The sequence below is a fragment of the Rattus rattus genome, chromosome 7 (genome assembly GCF_011064425.1).
Source record: "Rattus rattus isolate New Zealand chromosome 7, Rrattus_CSIRO_v1, whole genome shotgun sequence".
NCBI lineage: Eukaryota > Metazoa > Chordata > Mammalia > Rodentia > Muridae > Rattus > Rattus rattus.
In genome coordinates, this window is record NC_046160.1 from 101,585,326 (window position 1) to 101,590,444 (window position 5,119).

A 5,119-nucleotide genomic window follows, 5' to 3' on the forward strand; every position below is an offset into this window, starting at 1 on the left:
TTACTCAGCTATCAAAAACAATGACTTTATGAAATTCGTAGGCAAATGGTTGGAACTGGAAAATATCATCCTGAGTGAGCTAACCCAATCACAGAAAGACATACATGGTATGTACTCATTGATAAGTGGCTATTAGCCCAAATGCTTGAATTACCCTAGATGCCTAGAACAAATGAAACTCAAGACAGATGATCAAAATCTGAATGCAGATCGCTCCTGAGAGTCACAGCCAGAATACAGCAAATACAGAGGCGTATGCCAGCAGGAAACCACTGAACTGAGAACAGGACCCCCGTTGAAGGAATCAGAGAAAGAACTGGAAGAGCTTGAAGGAGCTCGAAACCCCATATGTACAGCAATGCCAACCAACCAGAGCTTCCAGGGACTAAGCCACTACCCAAAGACTATACATGGACTGACCCTGGACTCTGACCTCATAGGTAGCCCCACAGGCTTGCAGGCTATTCTGACACTCGTGTATTACAAAGCATAGAGACTTAGGCCAGTTGTCCTGCAGGAAGCTTCGGATACACTTTAGACATCCTGGTGCCCAGGCTAAGACTCAAGCTTTCACCAAGGAAAGCCCATCCCCATTATTGTCACCAAGTCAAGAAAAGACAGCCTTTCACTTGAGAGACCAACCAGACCAATCTGGACTAGGTGTCTTAACATTTGATCTAAATTGGTTTGTTTTGTTCCTAAAAGCATAGACCGTGGTCTTCCTGTATGGTTTCACTCAGATCTCCTATACTTTAGCTCCTGTTCATTCAGTCACATTTATGCACCATCAATATCAGGGAATGCTTGTGTTAATATCAAACCTCTGTGATGTGCTTCTATGTCTGTATTGCACGGAGACAAAAATGGAGAAAATGCAAAGTAAGACAAGGAGGGAGCTCTGACAGAGCACTTTGTCTTACTGTGTAGACTAATTTTCAAAGGCTCCAAGATCCAGCACAGGCTAAAGGTGACAGAAATCCAAATGTTCTGGCCCTTTTCAGCGTTTTAACTCAAAAGTCAGCAGCTGTTAGGTACTCAGACAAACTCCAAGGTTCTTTCCTATCATCTCAGCCACTGTAGACTTTTCTTTCAGAGCCCATCCAGTTAATTATTGCCCAGCAAGGCCTAGAGGCTCCCAAAACAACATAGACTGTCATGGCTCTTGGTTTCACACTAGAACTCTGTGGTAAGACTCTTTGGAGACCTGGGTTCAATGTGTAATGTTGATATGGCCATGTCAAGAATCATAGTCTCAGACCCATGAGAGAATGCCAAAGCCTTGTCCCCTGCACCAGGCTCAGAGAGATGACAAAACCATCCATGTACACATGTTGATAGAGTATGCAGAAAATGTCCACCATATTTTACTCTCCCTTGGATGTTTACACTCTGAAGATTGCTTCCCTACAGAGACTGGTCCTATGGATCTTAGCTAAACCTGTCTCCTTGATCCAGCTCTGTACCATAAGCCTTGTCTCCCTTTTTATTTGCATTTAGTAGTCTTGCCTCCTTGTTCAGCCATAAATAATAAACATTGTGAGCTTCCACGGTCCTGTGGCTTTGCCATCAGAAAGCTTACTCCTCCTGATCCCAGCAAGTTTTTTGTTTTTTATTGAATACTATCTGTATTTACATTTCAAATGTTATTGCCTTTCCCCCTTCTACCATCCTCCCTCCACCCTCCCTCTGCCTCTGTGAAGATGCTCCCACTCCCACCCAACCACTTCCACCTCGACACCTTGCCATTCCCCTACACTGGCAAAAAGAGCCTTCACAGGACCAAGGGCTTCTCCTATTGATGCCAGACAATGCCATCCTCTGCTAAATATGCTACATATACAGAGGCATGGGCCCCTTCATGTGTACTCATTGATTGATGGTTTAGTTCCTGGGAGCTCTGGGAGGGCCTGGTTGGTTGATATTGTTGTTCTTCCTATGGGGTGGCAAACCCCTTCTGTTCCTTCAGTCCTTTCTCTAACTCCTCCATTGTAGTCCCCATGCTTAGTCCGATGGTAGCTGTAAGCATCCTCATCTGTATCAGTAAGGCTCTAACAGAGCCTCTCAGAAGACATCCATATCAGGCTCCTGTCAGCAGCACTTCTTGGCATCAGAAATAGTGACTGGGTATGGTGGCTTCATCCATATGTGTCTCCAGGTGGGGCAGTCTCTGGATGATCTTTTCTTCAGTCCCTGCTCCAATCTTTGTCCCTGTATTTCTTCCCATGAGTATTTTGTTCTCCCTTTTAGGAAGGACACAATGGAGTACTGCTCAGCCATTAAAAGCAATGACTACATGAAATTCTTAGGCAAATGGATGGAACTAGAAAATATCATCCTGAGTGAGGTAACCCAATCACAAAAGAACACACATGGTATACACTCACTGGTAAGTGGATATTAGCCCAAAAACTTGGAAAACCCAGCAGTTTTTTATCCCAACACACACACACACACACATGGACACACACACACACACACACACACTAAATGAAAACATGAGAGGTTATATTAAGCCTCACCTGTCCCTCTTGATTAGAACACATCTGTGGCATGGCAAAGGCCCTCAAGGGAGAAAAAGGGTTTATTGGACTTGGGATTCAAAGAAAGCCAGTGGTCGGGAGAGGACCAGCAGAGCTGTAGTGACATCTTCAGTTACAAGAGGCTTCCAGTTAGACTGAGCAGGATGGGTTACACAAACTCAAGCCTGCCCCGCCCCCAGTCATCATCGCTTCTTCAACAAGCTCCACCTCCTAATAGTTCCATAATGTCCCCAAACAGTGCCATCAACCAGGAACTAAATGTTCAAATAAATGAGTTTGTGGGAGACATTCCTCATTCACACCATCATAAGGACTGTCTGAGGAAAAAGTACATCATCAGGAGTGGGAGAGAGTTAAGAGAGAGTTACCAAGAGATAAGCATGATCACAGCGCATTATATACATATACTAAATTGTAAGAATGAAATTGTAACATCTATAAACAGAAATAAGGGCAGTTTCCCTTTAAGAGTCTCAGTCCCCTGCCTCACAAAATAGAAACACTCACCCTAACCTCAGCGTCAAGTGGCTTGGCCTCTTTTATGTTGCTGTAGTAGAATATATGGAGATTAAGACTTTTCTTTACTTAAACAGAAAAATTTGTTTTGGTTCGTGGTGCTGGAGATTCTATGATGTAATGCCACATCTGGAGTGCACCCTAGGGTACTTACTCCTGGTGGAAGAGCAAATGAGCTTATGTATATGAAACTAATAGAAAACCAAACACACACACTATAACAACCTGCTTTTGTAGTAACTAATCCACTCCCTGACAGCAAGAACTCACTCATGCAAGAACGCCACTCATCCATTTATGGGGGCTTCACCCTCATGACCCTAACATCTCCCACTAGGTTCTAACTCCCAACATCACCACCTTGGGACCAGACCTCTTAGTTTTAATGTTGAAAAATCATAACGAGACCAGAATACTAAACCAAGAAAGGCTTTTCCTAGTGTCTATGTTCCTGAGTAAAAATAAGTTATTGTAATATCCCAAAGTCAGCTTCCTTTTCCTAGAGTCTCAAAGAGAGGAACATAGAGTTTTCAGCAGCTGCTGTTTGTACTTCTACTGGACTCAAAGCACTGTGAAGAGATATAAACTCAAACCAGAGTCAAATTAGGTAATGCTGATAGGTCAGTGACTAGAAAAGCAAAGCATAAGGAAATGTATGTTTAAAAACAACTGGATGGTATCATACTTCCAAAAGCCAAGAGATGGAGGGAGGAGTATGCCTCTCAATGCAGCTTAGGAAAAATGCACAGTGTGGTTATAGGAACATTATATAGTTGTCCCAAAGCTTACACTCCATTGCCTATTTTCATAGTGAATATCATGTCTAAAAGGCCAGACTCTAAATAGTCACTCTATTTTCAAGAGAGGGCTGCATCTCACTCTAAAGGCTGAAAGGTCGATCCCATCCCCATGCTCTAGGAGACTAAGACCCAGACTTGGCCAAGTGGATGCTTCTGCATGAGATATGAAATCTTTCCCCATATAAAGACATAAAGGTGCCTGAGAGAGAGCACTGGTCACTGTAGAATCAAGAGTTCAACATGACGTGGGCAGAGAGGGACTACAGAGCTGGCCGTGAATGCTAACCTGCATTTTCTGGATCTCCAGAACTCATGAGGGAGCATCCTGTAAAGCTGCCTAAGTTACTTTTTTTCATCTATATTGGAAAGAAGATTCTAGAAGTTGCTTCCTAACAATAGTGGGGCTGGTGATCTGCAGAACTTATTTCACGTAGGCGCTTGTTGGATAAAAGAAAGCTGAGGCTTGCACACTGGGTCCGTCTCCACTCTTTGGGTTTTATGCTCTTCCTCCAAATTAAACAACTGATATATATATATATCAAATATATATATATATATATATATATATATCCAAAGAGGCAGGAAACTATAAGCAGTCTACCACAATCCCCACATGTCTCTGCTCAGACAGATCTTGGAGGGTCCCAAACTCCCAAGCATACATTCAGTCATGGAGATACCACTAGTCCTAGCCAAACCATCAGTGGAAAGCAGTTTCCTGCTCTTTCTCAGATGTATGAAGTACAGATGTCTTCTACAGTCTTGAAAGAAAAAAGAAAGGAAGGAAGGAAGGAAGGAAGGAGGGAGGAAGGGAGGGAGGGAGGGAGGGAGGGAGGGAGGGAAGGAAGGAAGGAAGGAAGGAAGGAAGGAAGGAAGGAAGGAAGGAAGGAAGGAAGGAAGATCGATTCTCCAAAACACATCATGCATGATGAACAAGTGTGTCTCAGGAGTTCCAAGCTGGTAGGACATTCAAACTTCAATCAATATAACTATTCACACTAGCAAATAAAAATATATTTTTAGATAGATTTGGAAAAGAGTATTACAAAATGGTTTACAGTAAAACTTCAGGACCTGTCTGTCCTCCTGACTATCTTCGTCACACACTTCTGTTCACTCCCCTCAGTGACTACAGCGCCACACTCATGCTCTGGTTCATACCTAGTTGGACAGCCTGTCCCCTCCCAGCCATCTATGCCTAATAGTTTCCAGAGCATCTTTCTGAAAACCAGAGGGAAATTCAGGCTCATTTGCCAGAATGAA